Source organism: Elephantulus edwardii, unplaced genomic scaffold (assembly GCF_000299155.1).
Source record: "Elephantulus edwardii isolate Elephantulus edwardi_28Jun2011 unplaced genomic scaffold, EleEdw1.0 scaffold00119, whole genome shotgun sequence".
In the NCBI taxonomy this organism is placed as follows: domain Eukaryota; kingdom Metazoa; phylum Chordata; class Mammalia; order Macroscelidea; family Macroscelididae; genus Elephantulus; species Elephantulus edwardii.
This window is the reverse complement of record NW_006399869.1, coordinates 3,152,769-3,172,512: the sequence shown is the minus strand read 5'-3', so window position 1 is coordinate 3,172,512 and position 19,744 is coordinate 3,152,769.

Genomic DNA, 19,744 nt, shown 5'->3' with positions numbered 1-19,744 from the left:
ATTTCCTTCAAAGCAGCTTGAACTTCTGCCTCCATCACCATAGGCTCTGGCTCAAATGCTACGTCATTAAATTCTTCTGTATTTGCCAATTCCTTTCAATACAATGGCTCAGTATATTCCTTCCATCTTCTTTTGATACCTCCTGGATCATTTAACATTCTGCCTAAAGCTTCCTTTGTTTTAGCAACTCGAGGTTTGAATTTGTTCTTCAGTTCTTTGAGCTTACGAAATGCTGAACGAGTTCAGCCCTTTTGATTTTCCGACTCTTATCTCCTCGCACATTTCATTGTTTTCTGATACATAGCAAATAATTGTAAAGACCATGGACTTTATCAGGTGCACCTTCGTCTCCAGACTGACATTATTGCTCTTCAGTACTTTGGAGAGTTCTCTGACAGCCAACTTTCCTAATAAACCTTATTTTGTATTATTATCTCCTTCACTGAATTTCCCTGTTTATTTTTTCTTTCTTGCCTCTCATTTGTTGTTGATTGCCTTCAAGTTGAGCACGACTCATAGTGACCCTATGAACAAAAGGTTTGAAGCCCCTCTACCACTATCAACATTTATCAAACTTCATAGAGTTTCTGAAGGCATTTTATTTAGGTAGTGGATGCCACTCCTGGTTCCACTAGCCCCCACTTAATCCAGTGTTATGCATCACTGAGAAACAATCAACTCATAAAACATGGCACAACAGGGATGGATCTGGAGGACACTATGTTAATGGAAGTGACTTAGTCACAAAAGGAAAAATACCACATAAGACCACTGTTCTAAAAATAGAATGGTTAGAGTGTGTGGAGGGGTGACAGGAAGAAGAAGAAAAGAATGGATATATAATTTCTTTATTGGAATAGGGAAAGGGAAGTAAATCTGAAGTGAATAGACTATCAAACCTTATACGTATTGAAATCAACAATCTGGAACAGGAACACTATGGCTCCTTATAAAGCCATGCAGAAACAACTCATTACGAACAGTTTGTATGATAAACATCAACTTGTCTGGAAACACTTGACAAAACCATTGCTTATACATCATTTAAAGTCACCAGGTGCTCTGATTTATATCTCTGCTAAAGGCAGGGAGGATGGCAAAGTATGTAAGGAGTTGCACAATTAGCCTAAAGTTGGTGCCTCTCTGGCAGTTACAATCCACTTGTGGCATCAAGAGATAAAGATGGCCAATCTTTCTTCATGTGATTTGCAGCCTCATGAAAATCCACTGAAAGATCAACAAGTCAACAAGTCTGACTTGACAGCAGTGAATTTTTCAGCTTGCTCTATGTCAAGCTAATTGCTTTTCAGTCACTCACTCATTCATTCACTCACTCATTGCTGTTGAGTCAGAACCAACTCACAGGTTGAATTCCAGAGTCTATAAATCCATCATCTGCTTCTAGCGAGAAAAATGGACAACCTTCTCCTGTGAGGTTTACAGATTCTGAAAACCGTCTGGAGGGTCAGCTAAAAATCCATTCTGACTTAACATTTCATAATATCTTTGTAAAAAACGGAATGCTACAACTTCTAAGAAGGCCCCTGAGTAAACTCTCAGGGAGGCAGGAAGTTTGGAAGTTCTTTTCTCCATGTTTGCAATTAAAAGAGATGGTTATCAGTGCTTAGGAAAACATTCCTGTGGAAAACTTGTTGTTCTTACATATTGTCCATTCAGAACCAATTCGTAGCTGACACTCTAGTGGGTTTTCAGAGGTAGTTAATCACCAGGAAGGAGATTGTTCACCTTTCTCCTTTGAAATTCCTGATGGATTTGAATCTCATGTCCAACTCCTTAACACTAAGCCACCAAAGTGTCCTTGTAAAACTAGCAGAAGGTTTATTTGACCTTTAAAAGGACTTATATACTTTTCCTCCTCCCAACTCTCCCCTCTAGTACACTAATGAACAGAAACCCAAAGTCTCTGTAAATTTTCATTGAAATTAGTAATAAATTTTAAAAATGTTCCTAAAGGGAAAAAATATATATATATTTCACTAAAAATTAGTGTATAATAGTCAAAAGATGGAAGCCATCTAAATGTATATACACTAGACAAAGGTGAAAATAATTTGCATTTCCAGAATTATATGAGTGAATAAACAAAATGTGGTCTATTAAAAAAAAAAAGGACTTATACATACATAGCAAAAGGACTTAGAAAAAAATGACAAGTTTGCTGAAGAAAATGCTCTAAGAAAAGGGAGGTAGGAGTCTGTACTTTTTTCTTAGCACAGGCATTGTTGTTGTTGGGTACCATTAAGTCAGAACTGATGCACAGCTGACCCTCCAGCAGGTTTCCAGGGAGGAGATTGTCCATCCTCCCTTGGAGCACATGGTAGAGGGAGCTCTGGTGGCCTAGTGGCAAGAAGCTGTGCTGCAATCCGGAAGGCATGCTGTTTGTGGGCACCAGCTGCTCTGTGGTAAAAGGGAAGGCAATCTCCCTTGTGTGACTAACTGTGTCTGAAAAGTCGCCAGATGTTCAGCGATGAGACGGTGCCGACTCTACGGTCCACAACAACTACCACATTTGGATTAGCAGTGCAACTCCTAAACCAGAAGAGCACAATCGTATTTTTTTCTTATGTTTACACCTTACATTATTAGTTCTCAGGAGTTGGCATACAGTTTTGGATGCCACAATTAGTTCTTGTTAAATGCCACGGAGTCACTTCCTACCCTGAGATTCCTATGTCACAACTGGTTGGAAGGTGGTACATGGAAGAAGACTGGTAGGATTCCAGGGGACAACAAGGTCTAGAGATCAAGGACCAGAGATGGTCACCAAACATCCTGCAGATGCAGAGATACAGGTACTGATCCCCACAGACAAAAAAGAATTCTTTTATTCAATGTCAATAATGCTGAAGTTAAGAATAAACACAGTGGTAGAAGGAGGATTACCACAGGATTTGTCATCTATACTGATATTGTTTTAAAACATTTTGTTTTCATTTTATTTGAGTGAAAGTTTCAGAGAAAATTGGTTTTCCATTGTTATTCATATACACTTAGTTTATGACATTGATTACAATCTTCACATTGAAACAATATTTTCACCACTTCCTATGTTCCTTGCTTTTATTTATCATTCTGTAATCCTACTTTCAGTCTTTTGACCTGTATCTCTGGAGAAATGCTGCCTTTTTGATCTTGTATGATTTTTCTAAGAACTTGGTATCTCCCGGGTATTATCGTTCATTTTACAGGACTATCTATTGTTTGGCTAAAAGCTGAGCCACAGGAGTGAGTTCCATTCCAGGCTCAAAGGCTTATTAAGGGTCATTATAGAGGTGGTTCCACTAGTCCATATCAAACAGTAAACCCGGTCACTTTTGTGATTTGAGTCTTGCTTCACATTTTTCTCGTGGTTACTCCAGGGTCCTTTACTGTGATCCTTTTCAGAGTGGTCAGCACTGGTAGCTAATAACCATCTATTTCTTCTGGCCTCAGGGTCATGAAAGTTGAAGTTTGAGAGGTGAATTAGTAGCAATTGTTTCCACACATCTTTGGTTTTTCTTAGATCTTCTTTTTGCCCTGGATAAGAAAAGACCCATTGTTGTAGGTTAGGCGCTCACACACAAGTTTTTAAGACCCCAGTTGCTACTCAGTAATATAGGATGTAAAACACTATTTTTTGTGGGCTATGATGTGCTAATTGACTTTGATGTTCTGCAAGACTAAAATCATGAGGTCCCAGAGTCAGTGACTCATTCTCCTAGGACTTTTGATTATGGTTCAGAAGTTTACATGACTGAGACACTTTTAAAAAATGGTACAGTTACTAATTAGTCTAGTCTAATTAGTCTAGTCCGGGACAAATATGTGTCTCCTCTATAAACCAATTGTTAATGATATGACCGTTATGCTTTATCCTCAGACTATTAGAGTCACCACGAGTTTCTCAGGAAACTGTTTAATAAATACTTAATGACCAACTTTCTGTAGGGAAGTTGGGAGGGTCATGATCTTTATTATGTATGATGTCTGCAATGTAAATACTGCCAACATAGTTGAGTTAGAAATACTAATATGGGATCAGTATAAGAAGAATTGGGTCAAGATGCACAATAGCATTTTACCAAGTAAAATGTCCAATATACAGATATAAAATGTATATATTGATTCAAAAGTAAGTATTAAAATTACTTTTAAAACTTGCTGCCTTTGAGTCAATTTTGTCACATGGAAACTATATAGAAGAAAGGACGACTATTCCACAGGGTTTCCAAGACTATAATCTTCACCAGAGCAGGTTTCAAATATTATTCTCACACGGAGAGGATGATGTTGTTGTGGAACTCATTAGTGACCCTATGAACGATAGATCTAAACCATTTCCTGTCCTGTGCCATCCTTATCTTCTCTGCTATACTTGATTTCATTGCTGAAGCCACTGTGTCAATCCACCTTATTGACAGTCTTCCTCTCTTTTGCTGACCTTCTGCCTTTCCAAATATGATGTCCTTTTCTAAAGAATAGCATCTCCTAACAACATGTTCAAAGTAAGTGAGATGAAGATGGTAGGTTCTCAAAAGACCAACCATTTGGTTAGTAGCCCAGTGCTTAACTACACCACCAAAAACCCTACAGTAAAATTATTAGAGAATAAGACATTTGGAAAAGTAGAAAGTCAATAAAAATGTGGAAGATCCTCAATGAGATGTAATGACATGGTGACTACAACAATGAGCTCAATTATATCAACGATTGTGAGGATGGCACATGACTGGGTAGTATTTTATCCTCTTCTATAAAGGGTCACTATGAGTCAAAACTGACTGAACAGTACGTAACAATAATTTCCTTTTTAATGATTATTGTTTTTGAAATCTGACTTAGAAATAAACAATGGACTTCCATGAGCTGATATTGGCTGGTTCCAGTCCACTTCTGTTACTTTTTGAATGATAGGATTGCAAATAAGCACTCATTGCCCATTGCTGCTGTTGTTAAAAGTTGTTGGTTTGACAATGACTCATAATCAAGCCTCGAGTTGCCAAACTAACAGATGTTGTAGGCATAATCTTGAATGATTCAGGAAGCATCAAAAGAAGATGGAATGAATATACCAGTTCACTGTACCTAAAAGAAATGGGCAACATTGAAACATTTCAGGGAGTAGTATATGAAAACAATGGTAATCTTAATAAACTAAGAAATTGAAACTACATTGAAGTGATTGGCAAGAAAACAAGATCCCAGGAATTTGTGAGTTACTAGTTGACATATTTCACCTAAGAGATATAGCCCTGAATGTGCTCATCAGTCTGTGCCAGGAAATTTGGAACATACCTGGTCAACTGACAAGAAGAGATACATATTTGTTCCCAATTGCAAAAAAGGTAATCCCACGGAATGTGGAAATTATAAAACATCATTAATATCACATGCAATCCAAATCTTACTGAAGATCATTTAAGAATGGCTAGAACAATACATAGACAGGGAACCACCAGAGGTTCAAGTTGGGTTTAGAAAAGGCCATGGCACTAGGGAAATCATTGCCAACATCTGATGGATTTTGGCTGAAAGCAGAAAATACCAGAAGAATGTCTATTTATGTTTTATTTACTATGAAAAGCATTTAACTTTTGTGTGGATCACAACAAATTAAGGCTAATATTGAGAAAAAAATGAAATTTCAAACACTTAATTATGCTCATAAAAAACCTATTGCATGATAACAGTTCAGAGTAAGAGGTGGATAGCAAAGTGTACTGGGGGACAGGAGGAGAGAGTAAACTGCAACAATGAAATATTTTTTAAAGAGAAAAGTCAACTGGAGGTGGGTAAGGAGGAAAATGTTCAACAATGAATTAATAGAAATCCAAGTTTTATGTAAACGTGAGTTAAAATATCAATAAAATGTATTTTTTTAGAAAAAAGAATCTATACCTAGACCATGAAGCTGTTATCCAAATAGAGTAAGGAAATATCATAAGGTTTAAAATTAAGAAAGGAGTACATCAGGATTGCATCCTTTCTTCATACCTTTATTCAATCTGTACACTGAGCAAATAATTCAAGAAGCTGCATTCTATGAAGAAGAATGTGGCATCAAAATCAGAGGAAGACTCATCAACAGCCTGCATTATACATATGACACACCTTCCTTGACGAAAGTGAGGAGTACTTGAAGCACTTGCTGTAGAAGACTGAAGATTACAGCTTTCAATGTAGACTATAAACATCAAGAAGACAATAATCCTCACCACTGGACCAATAGACAGCATCAGAATAAGTAGATAAAAGATCAAAATTGCCAATGTTTTCATCTTACTTGGATCCACAATCAACACTCTTGATACCAGCAATCAAAAAAATCAAAAGACATGTTGCACAGAGACAGTATTCTGTCAGGGACTTCTCCAAAGTAATGAGGAACAATCATGTCAATTTAAGGATTAAGGTGAGCTTGATTCAACCCATGATTTTCTCAATCACTTGTTAGGCATCTGAGAGCTGGGCAATGAAAAAGGTGACAGAAGAATTGATGCCTGTGAGTTGTGATGTACTGAATATCTCACACATTGCCCAAAGAATGAACAGATTTGTCTTGGAGAAAGTACAACCAGGGTGCTTACTGGAGGCAAGGAGCTATTCCTTGGAAAGGGTCATGATGCTCAGAAAGACAGAGGATCAGAGAAAAAAAAAAAGAAAAATGAAATGAATTACACAGTGACTGCAGCAATGAGCTCAAGTGTGTCAGAGACGATGTTGATAGAATAGGGTTCACATTTGCTGTTTGTAGGGTCACTATGAATGGCACTTGACTCAAAGTTACCTAACAATGACAGCATAGTGACCCTATAAACAACAGATGATCCTTGCCCCATCCTCCACCATTGCTATAATCTTCACCATGCTCAAGTGTAGCTATTATGTTCCATGATGTAAATCAAAATAAAGCTTCCTTTTCATCCTTTTCACATATGAAGTGCAACACCTGCAAAATTCTCCCACTCCTTCTTCACCTCCCACTATCAGAAAATGGAAATTATTCATCTAATTTCCATAGCACAGATTATTTGATGAACCAAATTTTCTTAGTCAGAGTGACCACTTAAAAAGTAGAAATTGAGTCTACACCTTGTCTCTGTTACATCTTGTTCTATCAAGAAGTTATAAGTAAAGGCTTCTCTCTGTAGGGAAATTTTCAGGCTATCTTACACGTGCTTTTCATTCTAACAGCTCACATTCTCTCTCCCCAGCGGAAGCTCATAGAAGCTTCTCTATTTTTAGATATGAGTTATATAAAGAGTGATAGGCTGAGTATAGGAAGAGTGAATGTCAACACAGGGCATAAACTAAGTGATATGCACAACTCAACTCGACTTTTATCTAGAGAATTTTGTAATGCCTGTAACAGGCTCAGTCGCCCAAGGAAAGTAGCTTTAAAAGCAACTACATTCTATCTATGCTTTTATCCTGGAAAATACTTTGGACATGTTGCTAGGAGGTGTTATTCCTTTGAGAAGGAATTTTGGGAAGAGTGAAGGGTCAGCTAAGGCGAGGAAGACACTCAGCCAGGTGGATTGGCACAGTGACTGCTGCAATGGGCTCTTGTGCGTCAAGAAGTGTGAGGATGGTGCAAGATAGTTCAAGGGAAGATCTTTTGTTCGTAGGGTCACTATTAGTCGTGCTCGACTCAATAGTACCTAACAACAACAACAATAGCAAAGTTAGTCTGAATTTCTCTCTTTTTTTTTCTATTCATGTACATAATAATTTCTATGTGTCTATGCATTTCATGACACAAAGATTTATACACCACGGTTTTTAGCAGTGTTATTCAGCATCACAAGAGCATGGCAATAACCCATGCTTAGCTGCATCCCCATGGGACACAGCAGTAATAAAAATTAAGCAATAAATGAAAGTTTAATTTTGTTCCTAGAGTCAGTGTAAGTTGTACTCGACCCAACAGCAATCAACAACAAAATTATGTGTTTCATACTTTCCTTCATTGACATTGTTTCATATAATAATTCTCATACTTTATAAAATTAATCACCACTGGACTATGCCTACCATATTTCCCTTTAAAGAATTTGCTAAAAATAAAAGTCTGAAGTCAGTAAATACTAGATCTGTAATTTGTCCTATAATTTCCTTTATTACTACTGTTCCACCTGATACATGATCTGCCTTCAAACATGGGTAAATGAAAATGCTACAAAAGAACTTTTGACTGATTCCTGGCCACTTATACTAATGTCACAGTCTAGGTTTTGTTATCTACACAAAGCTTTTGAGCAACAGATTTTGTGTTAGTTGGAAGTAGGTATGGCCATGAGTAAGAAAAGCTCAAATTTGTTGTTATTGTTATTTGCCATAGAATTCTTTGCAACTCATAGTGACCCAATGTACAACAACTCAGAACCCTGCTCAAGCCAACCTCATTGCCTCTGACACACCTACCCCTGTTTCCCCAGTCACTGAGTCAATTAATCTCATCTGGGGTCTTCCTCCCTGCTCTGTTCCTCTACACTTCCAAGCATGATGTCCCTCTCCAAGGACTGGTTTCCTCCTTGCAGCATGTCCAAAGTCTGTCAGATGAAGCTTCAACCTTGCCTCCAAGGAGCAGTCTGGTTTTACCCTCTCCATAACGAATCTGTTTGTTCTCCCAGCAGTCCATGGTATATTCAACACTCTTCTCCATCACCACAGCTCAAAGACATCAATTCTCTATCATCCCTAGTCATTGTCCAGCTTTCTGAAGAATAGCAAGCAATTGCAAAGACTATGGCCTATATCAGGCACACTGTAGTCTCTAGACTGACATCCTTGCTCTTCAGTACTCTGTAGAGGTCCCTGACAGCAGACTTTCGCAATGCAATTCGTCTTTTGATTTCCTGGCTGCTGGTACCAAGAGGATTGATTGTGGAGCCAAGCAAACGAAAGTTGTTAACAATTTCAATCTCTTTACTGTCTATCATGATGTTGCCAATTGGTCCAATGAGGAGAAACTTATTTTTTTTTCTTGATATTGAGCTTCAGTCTATATTTATCTTGCAGTCCTTGATCTTCTACAGCAAGTGCTTTAGGTCCTCCTCAGTTTCAGCAAGCAGGGTCCTCCTTAGTGTCATCTGCATAATGCAGGTTGTAGATGAATTTTCCTTCAATACTGATGCCACATTCTTCCTCATAAAGCCCAGCCTCCTGGATGATATGTTCTACAAATAGATTGAAAAGAAAAGGAGATAGGGCCCACCTCTGGTATACACCCTTCCTAATTTTGAACCATCGAGTGTATCCTTGCTCTGTTTTAATGACTGCTTCATGGTCCAAGTATAGATTTCACATAAGCATAATCAAGTGTTCTAAGATTCCCATTCTTCTTAGAGTTAGCTACAGTTTTTTGTGATCTACACCGTCAAATACCTTTGCATAGTCAATGAGAAACAGACATTCCCCTGGTGTTCTTTGCTTTCAGCCAAGATCCATCTAACATTATAATATCCCTAGCACCACAGCCTCTTCTAAAGCCAGGCTTCACATCTGGCAGTTCTCTATTGATGTGACGCATAGCAGCTCTATAAACCACAGCTCTGAATCTTGCCCAATCTTATGTAATCTTTACCATCACCTTCCATACATTTTAGCCCCTGGTTACAGTAACTGCATCAGTCCATCTTTTTGAGAATCTTTCTCTCTCTGAACATCACCTTTCCCAGCCCCATCCTAACAACTTAGCCAAAGACTGTGAGATGAAAATTTACTAGCCTTACCTCTAAGGTGTATCCTGGTTGCACTTACTTCATGACAAATGGATATGTTCTTTTGATATTCTATGAGATATTCAATACTCCAAGCCAATACCACACTTCTTTTAGTCTTCCTTATTTATTGTTCCATTTTCAGATATATACAAAGCAATTGAAAATACTATGGCTTATCAGGAACACCTTAGTCTTAAAACTGATATTCTTGTGGTTTAGCACAGGAAAGAGGTCCTTGAACATAGATTTCCCTAATGCAACATGTCTTTTAATTTCTTGGCTGCTGTATTCAATTTTGTTCTTTACCTGGATGAATCTTGTCCTTTTTAACTTTTCCATAAATTTTAGAATGTCCACAACAGGATAATACATTTTATTTCAAATTAGTAAAAATTTACTAAGGTATATATAATCTTTCACTTGCTTTCTGTTAGGCTCTGATGACTCTGTCATAAACTGATATTGATATAAATGGAATACTGTTTTCATAATTTGTCCTGCCAAGATTAATAAGCTGGAGTTGATTGTGGAGCCAAGCTTTAGTTTGCTTGACTACACAATTAACCAGCAAGTGGGAAGTTAAAAGATGTATTGTGATAGGAAAGTCTGCTATCAGGGACATCTCCAAATACTGGAGAGCAATGATATCATGCTGGAGACTAACGTGCTCCTGATACAGGCCGTGGTCTCTGCAAACATTTTTTATGCATCAGAGAGCTGGAAAATTACTAGGGATGATAGAATGAGAATTGATGCCTTTGAGTTTTGATGTTAGAGAAGAGTTTTAAACATACCATGAATTTCTAAGAAAATGAACAGGTTTGTCCTTGTTGTTGCTGTTACTATGTGTGTCAAGTTGCCTGTGACTCATAGCGACCCTATGTACAAGAGCCCTAAACCCTGCTCTACCCTGTGCCAACCTCACTGTCTCTGACGCACCCACTCCTTTTACCCCAAACACTGAATCAACCCATCACATTGAGGGTCTTCCTTCCTGCACTGTTCCTCTACTCTCCTAAACATGATGCCCCTCTCCAATGACTGGTCCCTCCTTGCAACATGCCCAAAGTATGTCAAACAAAGCTCCAAGGAGCAGCCCTGCTTCACACTCTCTAGGACAAACTTATTTGTTCTCCTTGAAATCCATGGTATATCCAACACTCTTCTCCAGCACCACAGCTCAAAGGCATCAATTCTTTATCATCCCTAGTCACTGTCCAGCTCTCTGATACCTAGCACACAATTGCGAAGACTATAGCCCAGATCAGGTGCACTATAGTCTCCAGCCTGATGTCATTGCTCTTCAGTACTCTGTAGAGGTCCCTGACAGCTGGCTTTCCCAATGCAATTCTTCTTTTAATTTCCTGGATGCTGGTACCAAGAGCCAAGCAAACTAAAACTGTTAACCATCTCAATATCTTCACCATCCATACTGATGCTGTTAATTGGCCCTTTGGTGAGAATCTTTGTTTTCTTGATGTTGAGCTTCAATTCGTATTGAAGGCAGCAATCATTGACTTTCTGCAGCAAGGACTTCAAGTCCTCCTCAGTTTCAGCAAACAGGGTTTTGTCATCTGTGTAATGCAGATTATTGATGAGTCTTCCTCCAATCTTGATGCCAGGTTAGTCCTGGAGAAGGTTAAATCAAGCTGCTCCTTGGAGGTAAGGAGTCTGAAGCTTTGTCTGACATATTTGTACTTGTTGAAAGAGGAACCAATCCTTGGAGAGGGATGTCATGCTTGCGAGGGTGGAGGGACAGTGCAAGAGAGGAAGATCCTCTATGAGACGGATTGTTTCAGGATAGGTGTGTCAGAGACAGTAAAATTGGCATAGGATAGAGCAGGTTTAGGGCTGTTGTACATAGGGTCGCTATGAGTCGACTTGATGGCACATAGCAACAACAACAAGATTAATAACAGACAATTTATAAGAAGTCTCAGGTCAACATAGTCCCAAATGCTTGACCTGCTGTGTACATTTATGGTTGCTGACATCAGTAGCTCTTCCTTTTCTCAGTTTCCTAACTCCTTTATGTCCCTTGTGCTCAAGGATTAACTAGAAGGTTTCCCAAGACTCAGAGCTGTTAGTGTAATGACTCATGTGACGTTAGGTAGTAGGCTGGTTTTGGAGAAACTGTGGAGAGACAGGCCAGGATCCTGTTGACTGTCGGTTATGGTTGGATGGCAACTGTGGGTGATGCAGGCTGGTAATGAAGAGACAGATGAGCAGCTGAAAGCTATGCCTCAGGCAAGTGAGTTTCTCGAAAATAAAACGATGCCTGGTGCCGAGGCCCAATGAGGTTATAGAAGCTTCTGATAGGGTGGCTATTATATCTCATCCTAATCCTTTCTCCTTAACATAATAATTACTTCAGCACAAAAGAAACTATCACTCATTCACTAGAGAGGACAAGTCCTCCTCACGTTCAGCAAGCAAGGTTGTATCATCTGCCTAACGCAGGATATTGAAGAGTCTTTCTCCAATCCTGATGCCACACTTCATAGAATCTAGCTTCTCAAATAATCTACTCAACATAAAGATTAAATCTGTATGGAGAAAGAATACAACCCTGACACATTCCATTCTCAATTTTAAACCATGCAGTGTTTCCCTGTTCTGTTCGTACAACAGCCTTCTGATCCAGGTATAGGTTCCACATAAGTTCAATTAAGTGCTCTGATATTCTCTTTCTTCTTACTGTCAGCCACAACTTGTATAAGAATTTTGTATAGTCAATAAAGTAAAAATAGGCATTCTTCTACTATTCTTTACTTTCAGCCAGGATCCATCTGACATCAGCAATTATATCCCTGGTGTCAAAACCTCTTTGAAATTCTGCTTGAAATTCTGGCTGTTCCCTTTCTATGTACTGTTCTAGCCATTTTTTAATAATTTTCAGTTATTATTTTGCTTGCTTGTGATATTAATGATATGGTTTCCACATTCAATTGGATCACCTTTCTTGGGAATGGGAACAAATAAGGACCTCTTCCACTCAGTTGACCAGATAACTGTTGTTGCAAAAACAGGAACTACTTATTGCAGAAGATGAAAGAATGCAATGTCAAGAAAACAAAGATTCTTACCACTAGACCAATAGGCAGTGTCATGATGAACCGAAAGATTGAAACTGTCAACAGCTTCATTTTGCTTTGACCCACAAATTAAAACCCTTGGTACCAGCATTTAGGAAATAAGGAAATGTCCTGCACTTGGAAAACCTGCATTTAAGGAGCCCTCCAAATGATTGAGGAGTAGTGATGTCACTCTGAGGACTAAGGTGCATCTTATTCAGGCCATAGCCTTTCTAATCACTTGCTATGCATCTGAGAGCTAGACAGTGAATAAAGATGACAGAAGAAGAATCAATGCCTTTGAGCTATGGTGTTGGAGAAGAACACTGGATATACTATCAATGGTAAAAAAGAACAAACAGATATGTCTTGGAACCGATGCAGTCAGAGTGCTCTTCAGAGACAAGAATGATGAGACTTCACTTTACAATGCTTTGGGCATGTTGCTAGGAGGAATTATTCCTTAGAGAGTGACATGATGCTGGGAAGGGTGAAGGAAAAGAAGACCCTCGACCAGGTTGATTGACACAGTGATTGCTGCAGTGGGCCTTTGTGTGTCAGGAAGTGTGAGGATGGTGCAGGACAGAACAGGGTTCATATTTTTTGTTCATAGAGTTACTAACAGTCGTACTCACTTGACTATACCTAACAACAACAACAAGAGAGAAGCTTTCTGAATGATAACGCTTAGACATCCAGAAATACTTTCTCATCTCAATTTTTAGAACTACTGTCTGTTATTATCAGTCTCTTTATCGGTCTGTCTTTGAGGGCTGGGAACATGACACATAAACTTACAAATATATTTTCATATATGCAAACATAATATGCAAAAATCTCTCTGACAGTGAAAAATAACTGGACAACCTTGACATTTTGTCAGTTGCAGTTATAACTATACCTGTTGAAAAATCTGAACTGCTTGGATTGTCCATGGAGATGAGGAGAGACATTAGTGAGAATTGTCTGTGTGGCCCCTTTCTTCTTGTATTTTGTGCTATCTCACTGATTACCAAATGTGCCCCTTGGCTTTAGTTGAATAGTTAGCCATTGAGAGACCATGTTTCTGAGCAATTGAAGGCCTTGATAAAGTTTAGCCAATTCAATCTGTATGGGAGTGTTTTGTACTCACCACTGCTGCTGAGTTGGTAGTGTCAACTCATAGCAACATTGCATTAAATGTTGTAGGTGGTAAATCTTTTATACACTGGGATTGGCTGATGGATTTAAACAATTGACTTTTCAGGTAGCAGCCCAAAAGCCCAATATATTCTGCACCATCACGATTCTTTAGGGTTTTAAATATTGTTTTTGTTGTTGTTGTTGTTATGTGCTGTCAAGTTGCCTGTGACTTATAGCTACCTTATGTACAACAGCCCTAAACCCTGCTCTATCCTGTGCCAATCTCACTGTCTCTGACATGTGTACCTCATTAGCCCAGTCACTGAATCAATGCACCTCATAGAGGGTCTCCCTCTCTTCTACTGTCCCTCCAAGGATTGGTCCCTCTTTGCAACGTGTCCAAAATATGTCAGATGAAGCTTCAGAATCCTTGCCTCCAAGGAACTGCCTGGTTTAACTCTCTCTAAGACAAAACTGTTCATTTTAAATAGTAAATAATAAAATTGAACATCTATGTATGAATGTCTATAAATTATGATAGCAACAAGTTACTTACTTCAAAGTTGTATGTAGCATATATTACTAATGATAAAATGTGAAAAAACCCACCCAAACAAACACTGAAGTATAGTTTGCCAGTTTGTTGCAACTAAAATAAGTATGTTGTGAGTCAGAGACAAATTAGTTTTTATCTTCAGTTCTGTTTTTAAGTTTTCAGTATCACAGTTAACAGAAATCTTTCTATTACATTCCTAAGCATATGATGCTTTTGGATGTTATTATAAAACTTACTTGTTAAATTGAAAAAGCTTCATTTCTAAATATTTCTTATTATAAAGATATTTTATATTGACCTTCTAACTAATAAATACACTAATTTTATTTCTAATTATAATGATTCATTGTGCCTTATGTTGAAGTTTCCACAGACATGATCATGTTTTCTCCAAATATCATATTTTAATTCTTCTCTTACCATTGTCTTGTGTTTTATCTTTTATCCTTGTCTTATTGCACCATATCTTTCAATGATAGAATTGGTGATTGCAAGCAGATTTATCTTGTTGCCAACCTCAGGGGAGTAATCACTGGTCTTAGGTGGCATCGAGTCGAACACAACTCATAGTAATCCAAGAATAAAACTATTGAACCATTTCCTACCCTGTGCCATCCTCACAGTTCTTGACACACAAGAGCCCATTGCAGCAGCCACTGTGTCAATCCACGTGGTTGAGGGTCTTCCTCTCCTTCACTGACCGTCCACCCTTCCTAGCATCATGCCCCTCTCCAAGGAATAGCCTCTCCTGGAAACATACCCAAAGTATTGAGAGGCAAAACCTCATCATTTTTGCCTCCAAAGAGTACTCCAACTGTACCCTCTCAACACACATCGGTATTCTTTTGGCCATCCACGGGATGTTCAATGCTTTTGTCCATCACCATAGCTCAAAGGCTTTACTTCTTTTTCTGTCATCTTTATTCACTGTCCAGCTCTCAGATGCATAGCCAAAGCAAATGATTAGAAAGACATAGCCTGAATCAGATGCTACTTAGTCCTCAGAGTGACATCATTACTCTTCAATAATTTGGAGAGATCCCTAACTGCAGATTTTCCCAGTGCAATACATCTCCTTATTTCCTGAATGCTGGTACCGTGGGTGTTAATTGTGGGTCAAAGCAAGATGAAACTGTTGACAATTTCAATCTCTATTCATCATGATGTTGACTATCAGTCTAGTGGTAAGTTTCTTTGTTTTATTGACATTGAGATGTAATCCACACTGAAGGCTACATTCCTTGATCTTGTGAAACAAGTGCATCAAGCCTTCCTCACTTTGAGCAAGCAAGATTGTGTCCTCTGCATAATGCAGGGTACTGATGAGTCTCCCTTCAATTCTGCTGCCACAGTCCTCTTCATAGAGTCCAGATTACTGAAAAATGCTATGGAAAATATATTTAATTACTCAGAAAGCATCAAAAGAAGATGGAGAGAATACACAGAATCACTGTATCAGAAAAAAACTGATTTACAAGGAAAAATTTCATGAAGTACCTCAGGGAGACACATTTGTAGCTCTTTTCTATGTGCAGAGCGAAATTTCTACATTGTCCAAAATATCAAAAATAAAGTGAATAAATGAATGTTACTCCTTTATACATACTATAAACTGGTACCCAAAATCTTATACTGCTAAAATAAAGACTATATATGTCATCCTCATCTCATCTGCATTGATGAAGTAAAATTTGAATGGTATTTCAAACGTAATCAGAAAGGAGTCTTAGTGATTTGTTGCAAACAGTATTAGTATAAGTATTTCGTTTATCTTAGTGCAAATTAATGATTTTAAAATTAACATGACTCTCTTATCACATGGGACCAGATGTCAGCAGATCTAAAATAATCCAAAACCAATTATTTTGGCTGTTTTCGATATAGATCCAGTCAGTAAAAAGGGAAGGCCATTGGCTTTAGATGATGAATGACCATAGGTTGGAGCTAGTATTTTACCTAAAGAGCTATTTTCTTAAAAAAATCCAAAGTATTTTCATTCATATGCATAAGAGCAACGTGTTAGATTTCTAACTGAAAAGTTTCTGGTCCAAATCGACCATCTGTTCCATGGGAAAAAAGAGCGGCAGTCTCCTCCCTTAGAGATTCTTAAAGATTTTTGCCTCAGAAATCATGAGGTGGAATTGTCTAGATGTGGTAGTAGACTTGGGCTTTTTTGTTTGGTATATAAGTATTAATTAATACAATAGTGAAATATGTAGAATAATTAATGATATAATTAGTAAATCACAAATAAAAGTTATCTATTATTAAGGTAGGGGTAATAACAATATACATATGAATAATGTAATATAATGATGAAAAACAAATAGAAAAAGGCAATTAGTCAGAGGTTAAGTAATCACATAGCTGTATACTCAAATCCCAGCCACTCAAATTTTCAACTAGAGAGAATGAATTAACACTTCCAATAATCTCTCCAGGCACAAACGGTTTTGGCTCAACTAGCTAAAAAGTTGACAATTTGAATCTACACTCTGTCCTCATTCTGTGCCAGGAGCCAGTTGCATTGACAGCTGCTGACACAACTGTGGAAGTGGAGAGGTTGCAAGGCGAGCTGCAGTAGTATAGCTTCAATATTTCAGCTGTAGTCCTGGGAGATGCTGGCTGCAGTTCTGGGCAGATGTTCTTCAATGAGACAGTAAATGCATTCTTTGTATGCTGCTGCAAGATAAATATCTGGACTTGATTCTTGGCCCCTCGAATGCTAAGCTGCTCATGAAGTCCACTATCAATGTGTTAAAAACCAAGTTTGCCAACGGAAAAGACACTATTACCACAGAAGGCTGTGGAGATGAAGAGCCTGCTGCACAGGCATTGATGGAGTCAGCTGTTGCCTTTGCCTTGATATCTGTACCTTTGCTTCTCTTTAGGTTACATACTAAGACTATGCAATACTTATTGATTTCTTGTATTGAGGAAGTGACTTGCATGTTGCTAAATTTTATAGCTTAAGTATGTATATTGTTGTTTTAAGTGCCGTAGAGTCCCCTACAACTCATAGTGACCTTGTGCACAATAGCCTTGAAACCTGTTCTATACTGTGCCACCTTTACTGTCTCTGATACCTCTACCCCCTCCCCAATTACACCAGTCACTGAATCAATCCATCTCATCAAAGGTTTACCTCATTTTCTCTGTTCCTCCACCCTTCCAAGTATGATGTCCCTTTCCAAGGACTGGTCCCTCCTTTCAACATGCCCAAAGTATGACAGACACAGCCTCAGAATCCTTGCCTCTAACAAGCATCCTGGTTTCACCTTCTCTAGGATGAACCTGTTTGTTCTGGCAGTACATCATATATTCAATACTCTTCTCCAGCACCACAGCTCAAAGGCATCAATTCTCTTTCTATCAACCCTAGTCATTGTCCAGCTCTCTGACACATAGCAAGCAATTGGGAAGACTATATCTGTGTTCTTATTTGTCATCTGCTCCTATGAGTACAACTCCTGTCAGTCAGTTGCTGTACTAGCGAGACTCACTGGTTATTATGCTGCTAGAAGCTATGCTGCTGGTATTTCAAGTATCAGCAGAATCATTCATTGTGAAGAAAGTTCAGCAAAGTTTCCAAATTAAGGAAAATGAGGAAGACAGGGCTTAGAAAACCCAATAAACAATAGAGGAACACTGTAGTTATAGCATGCAGTTATAGCACTGGAGATAGAACCCTCAGATTGGAAAACAATCAAAATGAGGGGGAACATCTACAAATACTCATTAATAGCTGAAACATATATGAAAGGTGAATTTAGGAAAATTGTAGGTTGCAAAAAATGAAATGGAACTCATATATATTGACATTCTAGGAATTATTTAGCTAATATAGATTGGCATTGGCCACTTTGAATCAAACACTCATCAGATCTACTATGCTAGAATTGAAATATTGAGGAAGAATGGGATTGCATTAGAGTCAAAAAGACCACTTCAAGATCCATCCTGAAGTACAAGGCCATGAGCAATAGAATACTGACCATATCTATACAAGGAAGACCTATTAATACAACCATTACTAAAATATATACATCACCAACCACAAAGATGAAGCAATTAAGCATTTCCACAAATTTTTGAAGTCTGAAATCAATTAAACATGCAATTAAGGTTCATACCTTTTCCATCTATATACAGAACAGATCATTTGAGAGGTTAGACTTTATGAGGAAGAATGAGACATCAGGATTGGAGGAAGACTAATCAACAACCTGTGCTATGCTGACGATACAATCTTGCTTCCCAAAACTGAGGAGGACCTAAAGCATATGCTGCAGAAGGTCAAGGACTGTAGACTTCACTATTGATTGAAATTCAATGTCAAGAAGATAAAGATTCTTGCCTCAGGGTAGCTCCATGATAGGTAAGAGAATGATGTTAACAATTTTAGTTTGCTCATTTCCACAATCAACACTCACCAGAAGTCAGGAAATCAAACGATAAATTGTGTTGGGAAAATCTGTTGTCAGAGACCTCTCCAAAGTACTGAGGAGCAATTATGTCAGTCTAAACACTAAGATGTGCCTGATCTAGGCCATGGTCTTTGCAATTACTTGCTATGCATCAGAGAGCTGGACAAAAACTAAGTATGAAAGAAGAAGAATTGATGCCTTTGAGTTGTGGTAATGGAGTAGAGTATCAAACATACCATGGACAGCCAGGAGAACAAATAGATCTTTCTTGGAAAGGGTGAAACTTTTGAAGCTTTCTCTCACATACTTTGGGCATGTGGCCATGAGGGACCAATCCTTGGAAAAGGACATCATGTTTAGAAGGGTGGAGGGACATCCCAGGAGAGGAAGATCCCTGATGAGATAGACTGACATGATAACTGGGGCAATGGAATTAGGTGTGTTGAAGTCAATAAGACTGGCTCAAGATAGGAGGGTAGGGTTTAGAGCTGTTGAACATAGGGTTGCTGTGAGTCACAGACAACTCAATGGCACATAACAACAGCAATGATAATTGATGACTAGAACACAAAAGTTGGAAACAAAAGAAAGGCAGTTAGAAATTATGGACTTGGTGACATAAATTAGGTTGGAGACCAAATGATTGAATGTTGCGTAATTTATAATTTATTCCTTGTAAATTGTTTCTTGAAAAAGCACAAACTGCAAATGTACATGTGGACCTCAACTCTAGGACACACAAGAATCAGATTGAGTACATCTGTGGAAAGAATGACTTAATTGTGCTCATATGAAACTTATACATAGACCAAGAGACCAAACAGAATGAGGAAATAATAT